Source organism: Gossypium hirsutum, chromosome A08 (assembly GCF_007990345.1).
Source record: "Gossypium hirsutum isolate 1008001.06 chromosome A08, Gossypium_hirsutum_v2.1, whole genome shotgun sequence".
Taxonomy (NCBI): domain Eukaryota; kingdom Viridiplantae; phylum Streptophyta; class Magnoliopsida; order Malvales; family Malvaceae; genus Gossypium; species Gossypium hirsutum.
Genome location: NC_053431.1, coordinates 19,838,069 through 19,862,886, shown reverse-complemented (window position 1 = coordinate 19,862,886; position 24,818 = coordinate 19,838,069). Strand labels below are relative to the sequence as shown.

The window sequence follows — 24,818 nt, the reverse complement described above, 5'->3', positions numbered from 1 at the left end:
AAAGCAAATTCAGAGGCTAGAGACACTCGAAAAAAATCGATAAGTAAGCCATATCAATTTTCATCAAAGAAATCCAAAGATTCGTATACTCACCTGAATGCTTCAATTGGATATTCGAACAAGGATCGTGCTAAACAATATTCTGGCTCCAAAGCTCAAGCTACATCAGTATCTACTGTTGGCAGTGTAAGAGAAAATAAATCCGAATGTCAACACTATAGATGACGACATTTCGGAGACTGTTGGAATAAAAGTAATAAAGCTTTTTACAAATGTGGTTCATTGGAACACTTCATTCCAGATTGTCTGGAGTTAGAGGAGAAAGAAAAAGTTCAAAATGTGAGATCAAGTAATACTACTGTTAGAGGGAGACCACCCTAAAACACTAGAAATGCGAGTGGTAACCCAAGTGTTATGAGAGATTCTGCTGTGAAATCTGAGGCACGAGCACCTGCTCGAGCTTATGCTATCCGTCGATGGGAGGAAGTATCCTCGCCAGACGTTATAACCAGTACTTTCACTCTCTATGATACTAAAGTTATTGCATCGATAGATCCAGGATCAACTCATTCTTATTGATCGCGTGATTTCGTGATAGGTTTTAAATATTTATAATTAATCGTTCTTGAAAGTAACTATTATCGCGATGTAGGCAAGTGTACCTATCGAACAGTAGTATAGTTTTAGCAAGACAGGATTGTCGAACCCAAAGGAACTAAATGTGCTAGTAATGACTGTCTTTTTATTATCTAGCCTAAGAATAAAGAGGTTTTGTTTTAACTAACTAATTATCTAAACTAAGAATTCACAAAGAATGGAATTGGGGAATTGCTTTTAGGAAAATCGATTGAATTAAGACAATACCTAAGGAAAAATCCACCTAGACTGTACTTGTTATTCTGGCTCCGAATCAGACGATTTATTCATTTAACTTGTTCCGTAGAGATCCTTAAGTTATGTTGTTATCCTAATTGAAGACTAATAACGTCTAATTCCTAGATTGAATAATTGAGACCTTTCTCTAATTAACACCCTAGAGTTGCTTTAACTTGATCTATGGATCCCCTTACTAGGTTTCACCCTAATCCAGCAAAATCTTGTCACCCTATGTCTGGGCACACAAACAACTCCGCTTAATTATGAAAAATGTACTCTTAGACAGGGTCTATTCCTCCTCTGAATAAGATCTTATCTTGAATCATTATCCTGGGATATCAAAACAATAATTAAGAACACATAATTAAGAACAAGTTAAATATTTATCATACAATTCAGAAAATAATAACAAGATTCATCTTAGGTTTCATTCCCCTTAGGTATTTAGGGGTTTTAGTTCATCACTAAATAAGAAAACATCTCAGAATAAAAAAGAATATGAAACATAAAGAAAACCTAAAACTCCTGAAGGGGAAATTAAGGGGAGATCTTCAGTCTTGATGATGAATCTGGCTTCTGAGATGGATCAATCGGCTTCCTTGGAGTAATTCCTTACTCTCTATTCTGTGTGCCCTTTTTCTTTCTCCTCTAGGGTGTATTTATAGGCTTTGGAATGCCTAAGAGCCCTCAAAAAGCCTTTTCCGAATTGGACTCAACTTGGGCTCGACAGAGACACGCCCCTGTGACACGCCCGTGTGCGATTACTTCAGGCCGTGCCCGAGCTTGCCAAATTGACACGGCCGTGTGGTCTGCTTGTGTGAGGAGGTCCAGGCCGTGTTAATTTCATACTTTGGCCTATTTTCTCCGTTTTTGGCCTATTTCTCGTTCCTTTCGCCCTCCTATGCTCTCCTAAGTATAAAACATGAAATTAAAGCATTAGGAGCATCGAATTCACCAATTCTAATAGAAAATCATCCATAAAATTCGTTAAACATGGGGTAAAAATATGTATAAATTACGGTTTATCAAATACCCCCACACTTAAGCATTTGCTTGTCCTCAAGCAAAATTCTCAACTCATAATCAAAATAAATTCTTCTCAACTTATAATTTCTATCGATAATATCTCAAAATAATCCATAGGTAATCATACATTGAGAATTCAACTAAAAGAACATAAAAGTTTCAAACATTCCAAGTTGAGTATTTAATCATGCTTACCTTTGATTCAGAATATCACAGAGTTTCACATCCTCACTAAAGATTCACTCAAATCACTCGAGGTGTTTAAGGACAATAAATGAAGCACTCAATAGTCAATAATAAAAAGTCATTACCATAGGCTTGCATGAAAATCAAATCTCCACCACTATAATTTAAGATGATACATCAATCAAAAGGTCTTTAGAGGGTTGTAATGAGGCTTGGTTAGGGGGTGTGGTCACAAGCTGAAAGAAAGGGTTAGATTCGAGATTGAGTTGAAAAATTACTTAACTAGAAAAATAGCTAGTCATCAATTGCATACAAAAGAGCTTTTCTCAGAATATGGAATTTAAATACTGAAGCTTACAAACAGAAGATCACTACTAATATGTATACATGTTTCTTTTCTTTCTTTCTTTTTTAATAACAAGTTAAATAACATAGACTAACTATTAAGAACAAGACATTGCTAAACAATTTATTCAACTCAAATCTCGACAAAAATAGGGATTAATTTAAGGGATTTCAACAATAATGGGTTAAGGGTTAATATTAAGGGTAATACAATAAATGGCTTGTTAGGCTCAAGGGGGTTTACTCGGGGTTAATCGTGGAGGTAGGCTTTTCATGGCATGAGTGGGTTAATCCTAAGTGCCTTAATCATTTTGACATATCAAATTAAATGGTGTGGTCTCGACATGCATAATCAAGCAAGTTCTAGAATAACAGTTCAATACTGACGCACTCAATGCAATAATAAAAGTGAGCATGAAAGAATTAATAGATGTTCAAAAGGCTTTAAAATCTCACAAAAATTATGGGTTTTTGATGTTTAAAACTTGTGATTTCCAACTCAAAGTAATACCTAAACTTTGGGGAAACAACTTAAGATTTTAAATTCTTAAAAGTCAACTTATCATGCTTGATTCTCTAATGTCTTGAGGTTTAAACAATCAATGCATAAATGCCTATGATTTAATTCAAGATATATCAATCAATGTCATAAATCAATCAAAATTTATCCTAAATACGATATGAGAGTTTTTCAAGAGAACAAGGCAGTCATTCAGGGATTTTTCTGATAATGAAATAAATACCCCCCACACTTAAGATGTACATTGCCTTCAATGTAAAAAGATAGATATTAGAATATAAAAATAAGATAGGGAGAGAAGTGAAACTTCCTGAGTTAAAAATGGATGAAATTCCTAGATTAGCGAGAGCGAGTTATTGGAAATAAAGCTGGAGGACAAACATGATTCTGAAGAACAGAAGGAGAATTGGAGGAATAATTTAGTAGTAATCATAAAGATAAGCCGTGTTTAAAAACAAATGAATCTTTAAAAATTAATGAAAGAAAAATAAAAGAAGATAGATAATCTAATTTTTCAAGTGGCACGGCTAGTTCACACGCCAGTGTGGATCGTGTCCAGCCCGTGTTTGTCATGAAGTGAGATATCATCACACGGCCTTCGGGCACGCCCGTGTGTCTAGGCCGTGTTGCTATATGATCATGTTACACAACCGTGTGTGATGTGATTCACTTCTCCCACGGTCGTGTAGCTCTGCACACGCCCGTGTTATTTTGATAGTGTTGTCCATGAGTGCTAGATAAGGGCGTGTCGCACGTCCGTGTTCATTTGGCAGATCTGACCACGGTCAGGTCGCACGCCCGTGGCTACTTATCGCATCCCATGTTGGGAAAGATAATCTTTACCCTATTTTCGCAGGGTCGTATCGCACGGTCGTGTTTTCGTCTGTGTTGGGCACACGTCCTTAAGCACGGCCGTGTGGTTGGCCGTGTGGAGTTGGGAACCTGTGCTTTAAAGACTCTATTAGTGACCTAGATGTTTAACAATTGAAATTTTAATAATTTAAAACTGTTAGTACTTGGGTTGCCTCCCGAGAAGTGCTTGTTTATAGTCTAAGCTCGACTGTTTCCATTCAGGGTAGTTTGTGGAGTAGTAGCTCCTCTCCATCATCTTTTAAATTCTCACCGTTATAACGTTTGAGATGATGTCCATTTAGTTTGAAAGTACCATTTGATGGGTGACTTACCTCTGTTGTGCCATATGGCAGAACAGATTGAATTACGAAAGGTCCTGACCATCGTGATTTAAGTTTCCCAGGAAACAATTTGAGTCTTGAGTTGTATAGGAGGACAAGATCTCCAACATCAAATTGTTTTCGTTGCTTTAAACGAGTGTCATGGTGCCGCTTTGTTGCTTCCTTATATAGGCGTGAGTTTTCATATGCATTGGCTCGCCACTAATCAAGTTCGTCCAGCTGCATCAACCTATTTTTTCCTGCAAGTTTGGGATCAAGGTTTAGAAATTTAATAGCCCAAAAAGCTTTATGCTCTAGTTTGAATGGTAGATGACAAATTTTTCCATAAATAAGTCTGTACGGTGATGTCCTTATAGGGGTCTTAAAAGCAGTTCTGTAAGCCCATAAGGCATCATCTACTTTCATTGTCCAATCTTTTCTGTTTGATTTCTCGGTTTGCCACTTCAACTTGTCCATTAGTTAGAGGATGGTATAGGGTGGCTATTCTATGATGAACTCCGTATTTCATAAGAGTTTTTTTAAATTGGGTATTACAAAAATGAGTGTCCCTATCACTGAAAATTTCTCTAGGTGTTTTGAATCTTGAGAAAAGTTTCTTCAGGAAACGTACTACCACTCTAGCATCATTAGTAGGTAGAGCTTGGGCTTCCACCCATTTGGACATATAATCAACTGCTACTAAGATGTATTTACTCGCAAATGATCTGGGGAATGGGCTCATGAAATTGATACCCCAAACGTCAAATATTTAACATGAAAGCATATAGTTTTGAGGCATTTCATCACGTTTAGATATGTTACCTGCCCGTTGGCATTTGTCATATGAAGTAACGTACCTGTTAGCGTCTTTGAATAATAAGGGCCAGTAAAAACCTGATTCAAGTATCTTATGTACGGTCTTAGTTCCACTATAATGTCCTCCAGTTGGCTTTGAGTGGCAATGTTCCAGTATTTTTGATGTTTCTGATCTTGTAACGCATCTTCTAATGACTTAATCTGCACATCTACGAAAAAGAAAGGGGTCGTCCCAAAAGTAGCTTTTCACCTCATTAAAGAATTGCTTCTTTTGCTGGTGCGTTAACCCTTTTGGGATAATGTTAGCGGCTAGAAAATTCGCGATGTCTGCAAACCAAGGTACCTCGGAGTCAGATATAGTGAAAAATTGTTCTTCAGGAAACGAATCATTTATTTCAACTTCATCTAGTTCTTTGGTATTGGAGTTCTCAAGCCTGGATAGATGATCAGCCGCGAGATTTTGAACTCCTTTCTTATCCTGAATTTCCAAGTCAAATTCCTTCAATAGGAGAATCCATCGAATGAGTCGAGGTTTTGCATTAGTTTTAGTTAAAAGGTAGCGAAGGGCGGAATGGTCAGTGTAAACAACTACTTTAGACAATATGAGATATGATCGAAATTTATCAAATGCAAAAACCACAGCTAGCAATTCTTTTTTCGTTGTAGTATAATTCTCTTGTGCAGCTGTCAAAGTTTTGCTAGCATAATAGATAGGTTGAAAATGCTTGTCTCTTCGCTGTCCCAATACTGCAACTACTGCAAAATCACTTGCATCACACATTAATTCAAATGGTAAGTTCCAATCAGGTGCAATTATATTGAAGCATTAATTAATTTATCTTTTAAAGTATTAAATGCTTCTAAACATTCCTGATTGAAATTAAAAGGTATATCTTTTTCTAGCAATTTAGTCAATGGCTTAGCTATTTTAGAAAAATCCTTAATAAATCTTTTATAAAAACCAGCATGTCCTAAAAAGCTTCTAATAGCCTTAATCGAACTAGGAGGGGGTAATTTTTTGATTGTTTCTATTTTAGATTTGTCCACTTCAACCCCTTTACTGGAAATTTTATGCCCTAATACAATACCTTCTTGAACCATGAAGTGACATTTCTCCTAGTTAAGGACAAGGTTCATTTCCTCACATCTTATTAAAACTAGTTTTAAATTTTTAAGGAAGAGGTGGAAAGAGTTACCAAATACCGAGAAATCATTCATAAATACTTCTATGATATCTTCCACGAGTTCGTCAAGGATGGCCATCATACAGCGCTGAAAAGTAGCAGGACCATTATATAATCCAAAAGGCATTCTACGATAAGCAAACATACCATATGGGCATGTGAATGTCATTTTTTCTTAATCTTCAAGAGCTATTGGGATCTAGAAGTAACCAAAGAGTCCGTCTAGAAAGCAGTAGTACATATGCCCAGATAATCTTTCCAACATTTGGTCAATGAATGGAAAGGAGAAGTGATCTTTTCTAGTGGCATCATTCAGTTTCCTGTAGTCAATGCAAACTCTCCATCTTGTGACTGTCTTTGTTGGGATTAATTCATTCTTCTCATTGGTCACAACCGTCATGACTCCTTTCTTAGGGACAACCTGCACTGGACTTACCCAAGAACTGTTAGAAATAGGATAAATAATTTCAGCATCTAGAAGTTTAATTCCCTCAGCTTTAACAACTTCCTTCATGTTGGGTTTCATTCGTCCTTGAGCTTGCACACACGATTTGTATTCATCTTCCATCAAAATTTTGTGGGTGTAAAAAGAAGGGCTGATTCCTTTAATGTCAGAAATTTTCCAAGCTATGGCCTTTTTATGTTATTTAAATACTTGGATTAATTAATATTTCTCCTTGGGTTGCAAGTTAGAAGCAATAATAACCGGTAATGTAGAATCATTTCCAAGGAATGTGTATTCCAAATGGTTTGGTAATTGTTTAAGTTCCAATTTGGGAGGCTCCTCAATAGACGATTTTTGCTTAAGTTCATCGTTTATCTTAATGCCCTCATATTCTACTTGTCTTGAAGAATGCTCATTAGGTTCATCATCTGTCTCCTCTTCTTGAGCTGGATACAGTTCCATTGTCTCCTTCTGTACAATTTCTTGAAAAGAGTCTTGAGTAGTATGATCAATAGAGTCAATAAAATAACACGAATCATCCTGTTCCCTAGAAAACCTCATAGCATCATAAATTTTAAAGATAATATCCTCGTCACCTACTCTAAGTACCAATTTATCGTCACCCACATCGATTACAGCCCTAACAGTGGCTAAAAATGGGCGCCCTAAAATTAAGGGTACTTCCACATCTTCATCCATGTTAAGCATAACAAACTCAACAGGAAATTTGAATTTATCTACTTTCACAAGTACGTCCTCTATAATACCCCTAGGATATTTAACAGATCTATCGGCTAATTGAATACTCATCTTAGTAGGTTTAGGTTCCCCAAGACCAAGTTGTTTGAACATTTTATATGGCATCAAATTAATGCTAGCGCCTAAATCAGCTAGTGCTTTCTTAACATTCAGACTACCAATTAAGCAAGGGATAGTAAAACTTCCTGGATCTTTCAGTTTGGTTGGCAGCTTGTTTTGGAGTATGGCTGAGCACTCCTCATTGAGTTCTACTGTAGATAAGTCCTCGAACTTCCTTTTATTTGTTAGAAGCTCCTTCAAAAATTTTGCTTATGTAGGCATCTGCGAGATGGCTTCAACAAAAGGTAAGTTGATATGTAATTGTTTAAAAAGTTCAAGAAACTTATCGAATTGTGCATCAATGCGATCTTTTTTCAATTTTGCTGGGTATGGAACTAGTGGTTTATATTCCTTCGGCACTGGTTTGTCCATATTTTCGGGTTTTTCTTCCCCCCTTTCGCTTACAACGGCTTCTTGTGTTAGGTTCTTTTCAGATTCCGCTAACACTTTCCCACTCCTTAGTGTAACTGCTTTTACATGCTCTTTTGATTTGGTGTTACTAAGTAAACTTCCTAGTGGTCTTTTCGAAATCAGTTTGGACAGCTGACCTATCTGAGTTTCGAGCCCTTGGATCGACACTTGTTGATTTTTAAGTGTTGTATCGGTGTTCTAGAAACGAGTTTCTGACACCGATATAAACTTTAAGAGCATCTCTTCAAGGTTCGACTTATTTTCCTGTTGATAGGGTGGTTGCTGAAAACCCAGAGGATGTTGTGGTCTTTGATTTCCTTGACCGCCCCACGAGAAATTGGGGTGGTTCCTCCAACCTGCATTATAAGTGTTACTATATGGGTTATTTTGGGATCGAGAGTTATTGTTACCCATATATTGGACTTGTTCCTCCTCGATGCTAGGGTTGAAGGGTTGATACTCTGTGCATGCTCCTCCTCCATTCGTCTCGCACCTCATTACTGGATGTACCTGAGTAGAACCAAGTAAACCATCACTCTTTTTATTTAGAAGTTCTACCTAATTTGACGGCATAGTAACCGAATCAACGTTATAAACACCTGCTATTTTAGTTGGCTTAGTCCTCATGACTTGCCACTGATAGTTATTCAGTGACATCTCCTCTATAAACTCATAGGCATCTTCAGGTGTTTTAGTATTGATGGTTCCGCCAGCAGCTGCGTCAACCATTTGTTGAGTCGAAGGATTCAGGCCATTGTGGAACGTTTGAACCTGTAGCCAAAGTAGTAACCCATGGTGAGGGCACCTTCTTAGTAAGTCTTTGTATCTCTCCCATGCATCGTAAAGAGTTTCTAAGTCCATCTGCACAAACGAAGAAATATCATTACGAAATTTAGTCGTTTTAGCCGGCGGAAAATATTTTAATAGAAATTTTTGGGTCATTTGTTCCCAAGTAGTGATTAACCCTCGTGGTAATGAGTTAAACCACTATTTAGCTTTGTTTCTCAATGAAAAAGGGAATAATCGAAGACAAATGGAATCATCAGAAACACAATTAATTTTAAATGTATCGCATAGTTCTAAGAAGTTTGCTAAGTGAGCGTTGGGATCCTCATCCTGCAAACCATCAAACTGAACAAATTACTGTATCATTTGAATAGTGTTAGGTTTTAGTTCAAAAGTGTTTGCAGCTACAGCAGGTCTAACTATGCTCGATTCAGTTCCTGTTAAAGAAGGTTTAGCATAATCATACATAGTACGTGAAATAGGATTTTGACTAATTGTAATTGCAGGAGGTAGCTGATTGTCTTGGTTTTCAGCCATCTCTTCAGTCGGGGGTTGAGCATCGTCCTCTTGCTTGTTCTCTGTGTATCTTAAGCTTCGCCTTATTTCTCTTTGACGTCTGCGAACTGTGCGATCGATTTCTTCGTCAAAAAGTAGTGGTCCTGACGGGGTTCTTCTAATCATAAACTATAAAAACCTGCCAGAGAAAGAAACAGTAAATTAATAAATAATAATAAAAAATTAAATTAAATTAAATTGCAAGAAAAATAAACGGCTAAAGTAATAAAAATTGAGCGTTCCTAATGTCTTAGTTCCTTGGCAACGACACCAAAAACTTGATCATGTGATTTCGTGATAGGTTTCAAATATTTATAATTAACCGTTCTTGAAACTAACTATTACCGCGATGTAAGCAAGTGTACCTATCAAACAGTAGTATAGTTGTAGCAAGACCGAATTGTCAAACCCAAAGGAACTAAAAGTACTAGTAATGACTGTCTTTTTATTATCTAGCCTAAGAATAAAGAGGTTTTGTTTTAACAAACTAATTATCTAAACTAAGAATTCACAGAGAATGGAATTGGGGAATTGTTTTTGGGAAAATCGATTGAATTAAGACAATAGCTAAGGAAAAATCCACCTAGACTGTACTTGTTATTCTGGCTCCGAATCGGGCGATTTATTCATTTAACTTATTTCATAGAGATCCCTAAGTTATGTTATTATCTCAATTCAAGACTAATAACGTCTAATCCCTAGATTGAATAATTGAGACCTTTCTCTAATTAACACCCCAGAGTTGCATTAACTCGATCTATGGATCCCCTTATTAGGTTTCACCCTAATCCAGCAAAATCTTGTCACTCAATGTCTAGGAGTGCAAACAACTCCGCTTAATTACGACAAATGTACTCTTAGACAGGGTCTATTCCTCCTCTGAATAAGAGCTTATCTTGAATCAGTATCTTAGGATATCACAACAAGAATTAAGAACACATAATTAAGAACAAGTTAAATATTTATCATACAATTTAGAAAATAATAACAAGATTCGTCTTAGGTTTCATTGCCCTTAGGTATTTAAGGGTTTTATTTCATAACTAAATAAGAAAACATCTCAGAATAAAAAAGAATACAAAACATAAAGAAAACCCAAAACTCCTGAAGGGGAAATTGAGGGGAGATCTTCAGTCTTAATGATGAATCTGGCTTTTGAGATCGATCAATCGACTTCCATGGAGTAATTCCTTACTCCCTATTCTGTGTCCCCCTTTTCTTCCTCCTCTAGGGTGTATTTATAGGCTTTGGAATGCCTAAGAGCCCTCAAAATTACCCTTTTCCGAATTGGACTCAACATGGGCTTGGTAGGGACAAGCCCGTGTGACACGCCCGTGTGCGATTACTTCAAGCCGTGCTCAAGCCTGCCAAATTGACACGGCCGTGTGGTCTGTCCGTGTGAGGAGGTCCAGGCCGTGTTGATTTTGTACTTTGGCCCATTTTCTCCGTTTCTGGCCCGTTTCTCGTTCCTTTTGCCCTCCTATGCTCTCCTAAGTATAAAACATGAAGTTAAAGCATTAGAAGCATCAAATTCACCAATTCTAATAGGAAATATTCCATAAAATGCGTTAAACATGGGTTAAAAATATGTATAAATTACGGTTTATCACTTATATGTGCATGAATTTAGTATCCAGTAAGACTTTACCTGTAAAGTCTATTGAATTTGTGATTAGAGTATCGAAACCCTTAGGCAAGTGTGTGTTAGTTGATAAAGTGTGCAAGAACTGTCCGTTACTGATTCAAGATTTCTGCTTTCCAGCCGATCCGATGTTGTTACCATTTGATGAATTTGATATAATTCTGAGTATGGATTGGTTAACGTCATGATGCTATAATAAACTGTAAACGAAAGATGATTGATCTGAGATGTCAGAATAATGAGATTGTCCGGATTGAGTCAGATGATTTGAATGGTTTACCAGCAGTGATTTCTTTAATGTTAGCTCAGAAATATGGGAGAAAGGGTTCTGAAACTTATTTTGCTTATGTGCTTGATACGAAAGTGATAGAAAAGAATATTGAATCAGTGCCAATTCTATGTAAGTATCCGGATGTGTTTCTTGAAGAATTACCAGGTTTACCACCAATTCGAGAGGCTGAGTTTGGCATTGAGTTAGTGTCGAGAACTACACCGATATCGATAGCTCCGTACAGAATGGCTCCGACAGAATTGAAAGAATTAAAAGCTCATTTGCAAGAATTAACTGACAGAGGGTTTGGATGACCAAGTTTCTCGCCCTGGGGTGCTTCTGTGTTGTTTGTGAAAAAAAAGAGATTGCACGATGAGAATGTGTATTGACTACAAATAGTTGAATAAAGTGACTATATAGAATAAGCATCCTCTACCCAGAATAGATGATTTATTTGATCAGTTAAAAGGGCTATAGTGTTTTCAAAGATGGATTTGAGATCGGGCTACTACCTGTTGCGAGTTAAAGACTCTAACGTGCCAAAAATCGCATTTAGAATAATGTATGGTCATTACGCATTCTTAGTTATGCCTTTTTGACTAACGAATGCACCTGCTATCTTTATGAATTTAATGAACCGAATTTTCAGACCGTACCTAGATCGATTTGTTGTTGTGTTTATTGATGACATATTGATATATGCACGGAATGAATCTGAGCATGTTGAGCATATAAGAATTGTACTACAGACTTTGCAAGATAAGCAGTTATTTGCAAAGTTCAGCAAATGTGAATTCTGGTTGCGCAGGGTTGGTTTTCTGGGACATATTGTGTCAGTAAGTTGATCTGAGCAAGATTTCTGCAATAATGGATTGGAAGCCTCTAAGAAATGTATCCGAAGTCTATAGCTTTCTAGGACTAGTTGGCTATTATAGACGATTTGTGAAAGGCTTTTCAATGATTTTGACTTCGTTGACGAGATTACTTTAGAAAGATGTAAAGTTTGAATGGTTCGAGAAATACCAGAAATGTTTTGATCAGATGAAAGCTCTTTTGACTAAAGCTCCAGTGTTAGTACAGCCAGAATCAGGTAAAGAATTTGTGATCTTTAGTGATGCATCATTGAATAGTTTGGGATGCATTTTGATGCAGGAAGGCAAAGTCATAGCTTATGTGTTGAGACAGTTGAAGCTCCATGAAAACAATTATCCGATGCATGATTTAGAGTTAGCAACCATTGTGTTTGCGTTAAATATTTGGCGCCATTACCTGTCCAGTGAGAAATGCCATGTTTATTCAGATCACAAGAGTTCAAAATATCTGATGAGTCAGAAAGATTTAAATTTGCGACAGCGGAGATGGCTAGAATTACTAAAAGATTACGAGCTAATGATTCACTGTCATCCGAGAAAAGCAAATGTTGTTACTGATGCATTAAGCCAAAAATCTTTATTTGCTCTACGTGCAATGAATACTTGGTTGCCTCTATTTGACGATTGCTCAATTGTAGCTAAGTTTAAAGTGAGACCGTTGTTTTTACAACAAATTTGTACAGCTCAAAAAGTTCATAATGAAATGTTAGTAAAATGAGCTCAATATGATTCAAACCTTGATCTAGAATTTCAAGTTGATGCTGATTATTGTTTAAGATTCAGAGGCCAATTATGTGTTCCAAGAAATTCAGAGTTGATTAAGATGATTTTGAACAAAGCACATAGTAGTCCTTTATCTGTTCATCCTGGAAGCACAAAAATGTATAACGACTTGAAACAGCTCTATTGGTGGCCTAGTATGAAATGTGATATCTCAGAGTTCGTTTCTAAATGTTTGATCTGTCACGAAGTTAAAGCTGAGCATTAGGTATCGTCTGGTTTATTACAGTCGATTATGATTCCTAAGTGGAAAAGGCATAGAGTAACTATGGATTTTGTGTTGGGATTGCCCCTATATCTGAAAAAGAAAGATGCGATCTAGGTTATAGTTGACAGATTGACAAAATCAGCTCATTTCATTCTGGTACAAATGGACTATTCACTTGAAAAGTTAGTTGAGTTGTATATCTCTGAGATCGTGAGATTACACAGAGTACTTGTTTCTATTGTTTCGGATAGAGATCTGAGGTTCACATTGAGATTTTGGAAGAAATTGCAATATGCACTGGGTTCAAGAGTACATTTTAATACCGTATTTCACCCGCAGACGGATGGTCAATCTGAGTGAATTATACAGATACTCGAGGATATGTTGAGATGTTGCATTCTTGAGCTCGAAAGAACGTGGAAAAGTATTTTCCGTTGATTGAATTCGCGTATCAAAATAACTTCTAATCGAGTATAAAGATGGCACCATACGAAGCTCTATACAGTAGTAAATGTAGAACATCGTTGTACTGGACTGAACTAAGTGAGAATAAGATTCAAAGGGTTGATCTGGTCAGAGAGACAGAAAAGAAAGTGAAAGTAATTTGCCATAGTTTGAAAGAAGCTTCAGATCGGCAGAAATCTTACGCAGATTTCGAACGGAAAGATATTGAATTTCAGATTGGGGATAGAGTATTTCTGAAAGTGTCACCGTGGAAAAAGATATTGCGGTTTGGTCAGAAAAGGAAATTAAGACTGCGATTTATTGGACCGTACGAGATTATCGAGCGAGACAGACCAGTTGCTTATTGACTAGCATTGCCGTCTGAGTTAGAAAAGATTCATAATGTATTTCATGTATCAATGCTTCAATGATACCGATCCGATCCTTCACATGTTATTTCCTCGACTGACGTTGAAATTCAATCTGATAAGTTGTATGCTGAAGAATCGATTCAAATTCTAGCCCATGAAATAAAAGAGTTGAGAAATAAAAGAATAGCTTTAGTGAAAGTATTATGGCATCGACATAGGGTTGAAGAAGCTACGTGGGAACCCGAGGATGCTATGAGAAATCAATACCCTAACCTATTCACTGGTAAGTTTTTTCGGGGACAAAAATCCTTAAAGGGGAGAGTTGTAATAGCCCGATTTTATTTTAAACCAGAACAGTGGTTTCGGACCACAAATTTGAGATCGAAAAATTATTTTTAATATTATTTTTGATGTTTACAGTATGTGAATATATATGTGTGAAAATTTCATGAGCCAATTTTAATCGTTTAATAGCTCAATTTGAGAAAAAGGACTTAATCGCGTAAAATGCAAAAGTGGCATTCTACTTGATAAAGTTGTCTAATTGCTATTTCTTATTAAATGAAAGGTCCTTATGTTGTAATTAGACCATTGATAGTGGAATTTGACATAAATGGGCATTAAATGGATGATATTAAATGTTTTATATCAAGGTTAAAATGGTAATTAGGTTATTAAGTTAATATTAAATAAAACAAAAGATGAAAACATGTTCATATTTGTTTATTTCAACCGAATATTAGAGAAAAAATAGGGTTTTGGAGCTTTCATTCATTCGGCCCTTGTTCATCTTGATTAAGATTAAGAAAGAAAGAATTCGGATTTAGATCGGGGAAAATCGAAAGTTATCGAGTAATTGATTCGATTCGTCAATTCTAAATACTAGGTAAGTTCTTATGTGATAATTTCATTATAAATGTATGTTATATGCTTTGGTATTGCATAAAAAATGTGATTGTGAGATTACGGATAATGTTTGAATTGTGAATACGACTAAACGGATGTGTTCAAAGATGAAATTGACAAGTGAAACTCCTGGTTGAACCTTAGGAATAGTTAGGATGCTAGTGACATGTCATTAGGTTAATGTATTGGCTTCGGGCCATGATATCGGTACTTCAGGTGTGAATAATACCTCGATTTGGCTACGGGCCATGGTAGAGGTATTCAGAGAGGAGTTACCTTAATTTGGCTAGAGGCCATGGTATAGGTACTCTGAGATAAGTTACCTTGATTTGGCTACGGGCCATGGTATAGATACTTATCGATTGTGATCCTTGAGTATCTGATTTCTATTCCAAATGGTTCAACGGGTAAAAGATTGAGAAAGAGGTTAGTACGAAGTGATACAGGTACGTACAAAACCTACTTGAGTATTAGATTGAGAAAGTTTAGTGAGATGGTAATTGATTATGTTTTGAGACATGAGAAAGATTTGTGGTTAATGTGACTTTGATTTGGTAATGTAAAAATAGTTAAATTACATTTATTTGATGAATTGATTTATTCACTTACAAACTTACTAAGCTATGAAGCTTACTGTGTGTTATTTGTCTATGTTTTGTAGGTAATTAAAGCTAGTTCGAATCCGGGAGTCATTGGGAAAATCATTGCACTATCGAAAACCTAAGTTGGTACTTTTTAGACATATATATATGGTATGTGGCATGTATAGGCTAGTTAAGATACTTTGGTTGTGAATATGACAATGAGATTTGGCTTATAAATGTTTATGTTTGGAATGGTATGTATAGTCATAAATAATGGCTTATTTTGGTATATTTTTGTATAAATGTGGCTAAGGTTTCATAATTGATAAATGGTTATGTTTTGAGTTTGGTAAATGATCTTTATGGTATGATTGAAGTAAAGAAATTGAGAAGTTATGTGCTTTTGAATAGATGCTAATGAGATAAGCTTTGGATAGTTATTTGGTATTGATCAAGTATTGAATTTGGTTGAATTAGATATTGTATAAATGATGTAATGAATGATGATTTTGGGCTGCCTATTATATGATGAAATGGTATCAATTTGGTTGATAAGTGTGCATGAGAAAAATTATGGCAAATTGGTCTTACAAATGGCCTATTTTTGTCTACATAGGTAGATACACGGGTGCTTTTCTTCTAGTCGTGTGCGGCACACAAGCTGACACATGGGTGTGTGGCTGGCCGTGTGACCCAAGTCAGTAACCCCCCTTAGATTTCACAAGACCATGGCACACGTGCGTGTCTCCGGCAGTGCGGTACAAGTTAGTATGTATGCCCTATTTTTACACGGTCTGTGACATTGGCGTGTGTGACAGCCCTAAAGTGACCCTAGTCAGAAAGTGGTTTCAGGACCACGAAACCGAGTCTTATAAATAATTAAAGGTTATATTTTGTGTTTATGATGTGAGTAAATGCTTGTGTGATAGTTCCATACTTCAATTTGGTCAGTGTATGTGAAAATTATTAGTAGGGACTTATGTGAGACAATTTAGAAATATGCTAGGCAAGTGCTAAAGTGGCCTATTAATATATGTGGGAAAGTGCTTGTCCTTGCATGTCAAATTAGCCAAACTATAGGTAGTGGCCGGCCATGCTACAAATTGTATAATCAAGTGTGAATTTTATATTAACTTTAATTAACTAGGTGCCATATTAGTATGGAGGATGTAATAGAATAAAGAAATGATAACTAAAGGAAGGGATGGGTGAAAGAAAAAAAAGAGATCATCATTCATGTTTCTTCCTAGCCGAATCTAAAGAAAAAAAAGGAATAAGAGCATTCGGTGATGAAAACAAGTTGTGTTCCTTGGTTCTTCTTGGCCGAATTGAAAGGAGGAAGAAGGGAGTGAAGCCATCGGTCATCTTAGGTCAATATTAAGGTAAGGTGTTCATATTAGTTCTTGAAATTTTAGTTGATCTTGAGTGAGATATCAAGTTATTTTTTTGTAACCCATGATGAAATTTTGATTTTTGGATTGAGTAAGGTTTTCGACTATGGTAGCTAATAATGGTGAGTTTTGTTGTTTCATGTTAAAGTTAAGTGAATGATGATAGATGAGTGTTTGAACCATAAAAAGAATTCAGCTACCTTGTTATGAACTAGGGCCGATTGTGAGTTGGTTGTGGTTGAATATTACATGCTTGGTAGAATGGTGGATGAAAGTGCCGAATGTGGTCTTTGGTTTGGCATGAGGTGATAAATAAAGGTTTAAAGGTAGCTTAAGTTAATTGATACTCACTAATGATTTCGAATGGAAGCTTTGTTAAGTGTGAAATGAGTGGCCGAGAGAGAGAACTATAGACTATTGCCGAATGTATGTTGGGTTGATAGAGTCTCCAAATTGATTTTATGTGAATATGCATGACCGAATATAATCGGCCACATGAGTAAAGAAATGGTTATTTGATATGTGGTAAAAGTTAAGTGTTAAACGAAATGGAAATGATATCATATTGGAATATGTATACTCGACCACATGAATGAACACATAGATTGGTGTTGCATGTATTCGGTTATAAGTAAGCATATTGGTGGCTTAATCTTGGCTTAGACAATCGGCTAAAAGAGAGTGTGGGTTAATATGTTGAGTTGATTCATGATTTCGTATGTATGTGACTTTAATGTCTAATGTATATATATATGGATTAAGTACCTTGAGTTTCTCTTTTTGATGTTCAAATGATTAAATCAATTTATTTGTTAAATTAAGCTCAAGAGCAAAGGGGAACTAAATCCGATAAAGGGAAGGAAAAAGTGACCGAATAGCCGTCGAAATCGTTCGACTACATCCGAGGTAAGTTTTCGAGTAATGGAACTTAGTTTACGATTTGATTAAGTCATGACGTATAATCATAATGAATATACGGTGATATAATGATTCTACTTGAATTATATGTTGAGTTAATTAGTCTAAACGTATGATAAGTAGCCGTATGTGCATAGAAATCATGTCATGAAGCAAACCGAATCATGTTGTTCGTATGTGGCTATTGAGCCGAAAATGGGAATGCTTAATAATTGATTTGTGTTTGAATTCTAGTTATTAAAATGAAATAAAGATGTGTCATGATTTACTGATATGTGCATGAATATTCGGACGCTAACGGGGTTAAGTCCCGAAGACATTTGTGCTAGTGATTAATTCTGGGCTAAGTCCCGAAGGCATTTGTGCGAGTTACTAATTCCGGGCTAAGTCCCGAAGGCATTTGTGCGAGTTACTAATTCCGGGCTAAGTCCCGAAGGCATTTGTGCGAGTTACTATATCCGGGCTAAGTCCCGAAGGCATTTGCGCTAGTGACCATATCCGGGCTAAGACCCGACGGCCTTGTGCGAGTGGTTATATCCGGCTAAATCCCGAAGATAAGTGGGTTTGGGAATGAGCGATCTTGCTGTAATAATTTCAATTAATACGCTCAAAAAAAATCCCAACGATGAGGTATGTTTCGTATTTGCATTGAGATAATTGATTCCTTCTAAATAGAATTTCCTCAATCGATTAAGAAGCTTTCGGCTTTTAGTCAAGTTGATTTCTTATGTATGAATATAAGGGTTGGAAATGTGAAGTAGGTATGATTGTGAGAATATGTGTATATGAAATTATTCTTTTAGTCGTATGAATGCTATACTTCAGTTGTGCATGATTTCATTGCTCAAAACTTACTAAGCATTAAATGCTTATTCCGTTTCTTTGATTCTCGGTTTTATAGATTTTGGTTCGTCAGCTATCGGACTCGGGATTGTCGAAGTCGAAGTTGTCCACACTATCAAAGCCCCTTTTGGTACACTTTTGGTTGAACTCTGAAAATGGCATGTATAGGACTGCCCTTGTGTTATTAGTCAAGTACTTTGGTGTTGTATATATTTGGATAGCCATGTGAAAATGGCTTATATATTTTAAGCATAGTGTTATAATCATTTTGTATGTATATGGTTATTGAGAGGTGTGGATATGCTTGGCAATGATTGGCCATTGGAATGGTTAATCATGATCATAATTTTGCTATATATGCTAAAGGGCTAGTTGAATCATGGAAACTATGAAATAGGTAAAGTCTACCTTAAAGGCAGATGCTGACAGCAGCAGTGGCGTAAGTTTGAAAAATCACTAAAAATACTGAGAATGGAATTAAATAGTGAATAAATTATGTAATCGAACCTTGATGAATTTACTTTCATACGGAAGAAACGAAACGATCATATGAGTTGTATTTTAAGGGATATTTAAGTTTCCGTAGAACAGGGCTAGAGCGATTTCTGGATCCCCTAATCTGACTTTGGAAATTCATTATAAATTAACCAGAGATAATTAGAAGTCATTCCATATATGTATAGATTCATTTTTGAGTCTAGTTTCAATAGAAACAAACGGCATAAGTATTGAAGCCCTGTACAGGGAGATATATAAGTTGTAATGCAAGAAGGTCAGAGAAGTCGAACCCTGTAATAGGGGAGACTTTAACTAATAAACTGTACTAATTGTCCCAACCAAAAATTCTAGAAAAAAATTTGTAGATGGATATATGAGTCTAGCTTCAGGGAAAATTTAAGAAACTCATTTTTGAGTTTTGGAACTCAAAATATGATTTTTAAGGTGACAGTGATGCAGTTAGCCAGCTTGTCTGGAAATTTTTAAAATGGACTGTGAATAAGTGAATTAAGTCTGTTAACCCCTCGTGTCCGACTCCGGCAACGGTCTCCGGTACGGGGTGTTACAGCGTGTCTGGTGGCCGTGTGAGGCACACGGCCTGTTCACACGGGCGTATGATCCTTCAATGTTAGAAAATTTTATGTGTTTCTTGAAGTTTGCGAACATTATCGGTTTAGTCCCGAACCTCTTTTAATCATGTTTTAAGGTCTCATAGAGCCTTATAAGGGACATTGAGATTATATTTGATTGATGTTTATGTGAAAATGTATGTTTTATGTTGTGATTGATCAGTAATGCCTCGTAACCTTATTCCGACTATGAATATGGGTTAAGGGTGTTACAGCCTCTGTGTCAAGTTTCTTCTCACCTTGACCAGTGTGGGCACGACTCGTATCTAGTACGAGTCCCAAAACCTTCACACTCCTCTATGTCATATCAATTGCGTTGTGTCGAGGATTATGTTCAGTTTGAGATGGTAGCTTACCTTGGGACTCCAATCTACTAACCATGAGAGCAAGTTGCTCACTTGCTTAATTAAGTCCTGTAAAAGCATGTTAGCTTTTTACTGAAATTTCTCAGTACTATTGGCTAGCCTTTCCACTATGGCTTCCAAATATGACTTTAGGGGTGGTAATTGTTGATTCGAAGGTATCCTTTGTTAGTAAAGTTGATTAAATCGAGGATTCGGCCCATAACTTAGATTTGGGTGATCTTTCCACCCTACATTATATGAGTTCGAGTAGGGGTCATACCACCTTTGGGGTAGTCCTGAAAAGTTCCCGACAATATTTTCTTGTTTTTTTGAATCCTCATATAAAATTGGACATGAGTTTTTCAAGTGGTCTAGCTAAAACGTAAATTCCACACAACAATGCTGGGCTCATTTATTTGTAAGCAAATTTTGCACAACATTAGTCAACTTATCAATTTTGACTTCTAAAGATAGAGAATTTAACCCATGAACCCATATCGTGCATTCTGTAGCCAGTCAGAATTGCTGAAAGTTAGCAACCATTTTCGAAATCAACTTTCGTGCTCTTTGAGGAGTCTTGATAATAACTGCCCCTCCACTTGCAGCATCTATCTTTTTCATTTCTGTTGGGAGCAACCCTTCATAGAAATACTGCAAGAGTGATTGTTCAGTCAATCCATGTTATGGGCAACTTGCACAAAACTTTTTGTATAACTTATAGTAATCGTAGAACGATTCGATTTCTTTTTGACAGATTCCCACAATGTCCCTTCTTATTTCGGTTGCTCGAGCTACAGGAAAGAACTTGTCAAGAAATAAACGAGACATGTCAGGCCATGTATTGACAGATCCTGGAGGTAAATAAAATAGCCATTCTCTAGCAGAGTCAGCTGCTGAGAAAGGAAAAGCATGAATTTTAATTTGGTCTTCTGTTACTCCTTAACGCTTCATGCTTGTGGACACCATATGGAACTCTTTGAGATGGGTGTGTGGATTTTCATTCTGTAATCCACGGAAGGTCAATAATAAATGAACCAAACCTAACTTCAACTTAAATAGCGTTCCTCCCACCGAATAAGTAATAGATAGGGGTTGTTGTTCGTCTTGTGTTGCTGCGAGTTGGCGTATCATTTGCTCGGCCCTCTTGTTTGGTTTGTCGAATAAGAAAATGTCCTTGGTGTAAGAAATGGTTTCGAATCTGGCATTTGGTTGATTATTGCATTGAATGGCTTCTATTCGCAGTTTTTGAACCAACTTCTCTATTTTTAGTTCAAACTTTAGAGACCCTGATTCTGATATGGTCATATGGTAAACAAGAAAATTAGAAGAATATCTCTAATCCCTAGCAATGGCACCAAAATTTGACGAGTGTCAAAACCACCAAAAAAATTACTAAAATAAAATAACTCTAAACAGTAGTAAAGAGTAATAGGGTCGAGCCCACAAGGATTGGATATTATGATCAACTTCTGTGTTTTTTTCATGGAAAAAATTTTTGTCAAGCCGATAATCGTGGCAATAGTCATGCCCACGACTCCAAATGGACCTACTGAAAAAGAAATTAACTAAATTAGGGGAGTTGGCAATGTTTAGAAATTAAATAATTAAGATAGTAGAAATAAGAAATTAAAGAGATCGAAAGTAAAATTAAATTAGAAAATGAATTTGGGGTTTGATAACAGAAAAAGTAAGCTTAGCCCTAGACTTGGTGAATTCTGATCTCAAAACCGATCATAAAAAATTAGCCTTCTCCCCTAAACAATAAACTAGTCATAGTGGCTAAGAACGTCCTATCCGCCAATTCTTCCTCTCGTAGTTGGTCCCAGTACGACCTGCAAACCAACCCTTACTGATTATCTAATCGAGATACACGCATTCCCGATTCAAGATTTCGGCAGCCTTGCACTTTGAAGAACCCAACACAGATTAACGACCTCAATCATGGGACATTTAAACCCGATCACAATCTCCCTTGATTTGCTCTTGGAGATCTGAATACAGCACGACCAACTCGTTTCCCCAAATGTCTGCGAACACGACTTCAACCTAACGCGCTTTTTGATTTGAAATCGAGTTAACTTTAAGGGATGAATTTGTCAATCCCAATATTTAGGAAAAATAGTGAATACTGATTGGAAGGATATTTAGTACAGATATGTATCTCACGATTCTTGACCGGAAAGAATTTAGTGAAGCATGAAATTAATCATGCTTTTGTTGGTTTATGGCAAATGATTAAATGGTAATGGAGATTGATGGAAAAGGGATGGATTTGGAAAGCAATTAAACGAATTTGCAAAGAAACAAGCAAATGGAAATGGAATGGCAGTATGCTATATGCATAAAATTGAAAGGAAAAAAATGGTTTAATTTAATTGCTCGAGCAAATTCAAGTGTATTTTCAAGCTACCACAAATGCCTTATTTATATACAAATGATTTACTAAACTTGACCTAACTACCCACTTTACAAAATTAGAATTAAATAAAAATAAAATCGGATTTCCTTTAATTTTAGCTTTTACAAGGTCAAAAGAAATCTGATAAGCCCTTGACTATTTCCAAGTTTCTGATTCGGCCCCACTTTATTGACTGTGCTGCAAATTAGTCATTTTCTGCTCATTTTTTGACTCATAGCATCCCAATTGCATTCCTAACAGGATTAAAACATAAAATCACAAATTTAGTAGGATCAATTCAAGAATTAACTGATTTAAATAGAAAGAATCATGTAAAATTAACATGTTATCAATAAAGTAGTCAAAGACACAGATGTTGACTTCTAAATTAGAGAACCTAATGATGCAAAAATCTGAAACTATTGGTAAGTTTTATGCAAAGCTCAATGATTTGTCCAATCAGGCTTTTTTTTTTTGGTGAATCATGGTGTTTTTTTTATTAAAAATAGATATAAATTATTAAATATATTAAAATATTATTAATTATGTTGAAATGAAATCAGACTCAGATTTATTCAAGCCAAAAGTTATATTAAAAAAAGCTCTTTTTTGGTGAATCGTGATGTTTATATATATATATTGAAAACTTAAGCTCTCTTTTGGGGAAACATTTCCATCTTCAATAAAATTTTCGATTTGATGAGAACTATCAAATGCAATGAGACACTGTCCCTACTTGTTGAAGATGTTCTCCTGTCCAATTCTAAAAGCATCCATTTTGATAAAATCAAGGTTTTATTAATGTTGAAATAAAATAAAATCAAAGAAACAACAAATTTGCAATAAACAAAATCTTTTAATTTTGCATCTCTCTTTGACGATGAAGATGAAGATGAAGACAATGAACTCCTTTCACTACTTATCTATCACACTTCAGGATATAAGGGGTTAATTGAAATAATTAACCAAGAAATGAATTAGGCGTGATGGTTAAGTAGTTATGTACTCCCTAGACTTAGGTTCAAACCACCCATGTCTCATTTCTTTCTGTTTAATTTTCATCAAACTAGGATAAAAACCATACTAAAATAAATACTATTCGGAGTAAAAATTAAACAAGAAATAGGCTTAGGTCTAATGGTTAACATGCCCATTCTCTCTCTTGCATACTCGAGTTCAAGTCACTCCATCCCCAAATGCATCCTTTTTATTCACCAGCATAGAGTAAATTACCATGCCACCCTTAGGTTTTGAAAACCCTACATATTTAGTCCCTCTTTTCCTAATTACAATTGTATTTTTGTTCTTTTTTCAAATTCAAATAGAATTTTGTCTTCATTCCTCTATTTCTTCTCATTTTTCCTTTTCATAATTTTTTTCATCATATTTTCATTCCATTGCTGAGAATTATTTTTGCTTTCCCTGAATCAAATCAATCTCCATTAAATCCTTTTTCATACAGGACATTAAATTCATCGTCTGTAGCTTTTGTATCTTCGAAAAAGTTTCAAAAGTACTTTCGTTTCAATTAGTAGAACCGGTAAATTTTGAAATAGCATCGATCCACACTAATCTTTCAATTTGATTACGATCTTTTGAGATTTTTGTTGAAATCTTCCATTAATCTTGATTGAATCTTGATACCAATGTTATATCGTGTATAAATATTGTTTGAAAGACCCATTTTAGGTGCATCGAATCAGATTTAATCATGAGAGACTAGAACGATAGAAATGTGCAAGTGTACACAATCGCAACAAGTAATAAAGGGACAAGTAAATGTCGAGTTATCGTACCTACAAAGACTGTGAAAAAAATTATTTATGAATGCAATTAAAAACACTTTGGGGAAGAAAAATATTTTGATTTGAGAAGGTGATTAAAAACTAAGATTTTAACTAAGTAAAATAAATAAAGAGAAAATAAAAGTTCCAATGCACGATTTAAAAAGATGATTTTAATCAAGATGACATAATTGTGTTAGATTAATTACATTTCTTAACTTACAATTACTAAACTCATGTTTATGTTGTTACAAATAAATTCATAGTAGCTTGGTAATTTGCTAACTTATGAACATTCTCACCTACCAAAATCCATTTATCTCTTGACTATATATCTATGTCAATTCAACCGATTAAACAAATTTTAATAAGCAAATGCGTTAATGCACATACATACTTATGAAATTAAAAATAATCTCTTCTACATGTCTCTATGCCAATTCAAACAATTAATGCAATCTCATAAGCACATAAAAGATTACGTGAGGTAACAATGTATTCCTACCTTGAAGTAGTTTAATCACAATAATCTTGCAAGTTATGCAAGGCTAATGTGTCATTCGATACCGTTGCTAATTTAACCCTCAGCTACTTTATAAGATTAAACATGCACTGATTAAGTATCATGTCAGTTAATTACAATTTCAATCCATTTAAATAATTAATTCATTAGTTACCTTACAATTTTAATGCAAGAATAACTTAGTCATGGTTTTACTTAATCAAACATCTTATCAAGACCTACAACAGCACAA

General features: G+C 35.6%; 1 non-coding gene across 1 annotated transcript; it reads left to right on the top strand.

Annotated features, from left to right (window-relative positions):
* The first annotated feature begins 8,626 nt into the window (after window positions 1-8,626).
* On the top strand, window positions 8,627-8,733 carry LOC121205761 (small nucleolar RNA R71). Its single transcript, XR_005900836.1, has one exon. It is a non-coding gene; the product is annotated as a small nucleolar RNA R71 (small nucleolar RNA).
* Window positions 8,734-24,818: the final 16,085 nt, after the last annotated feature.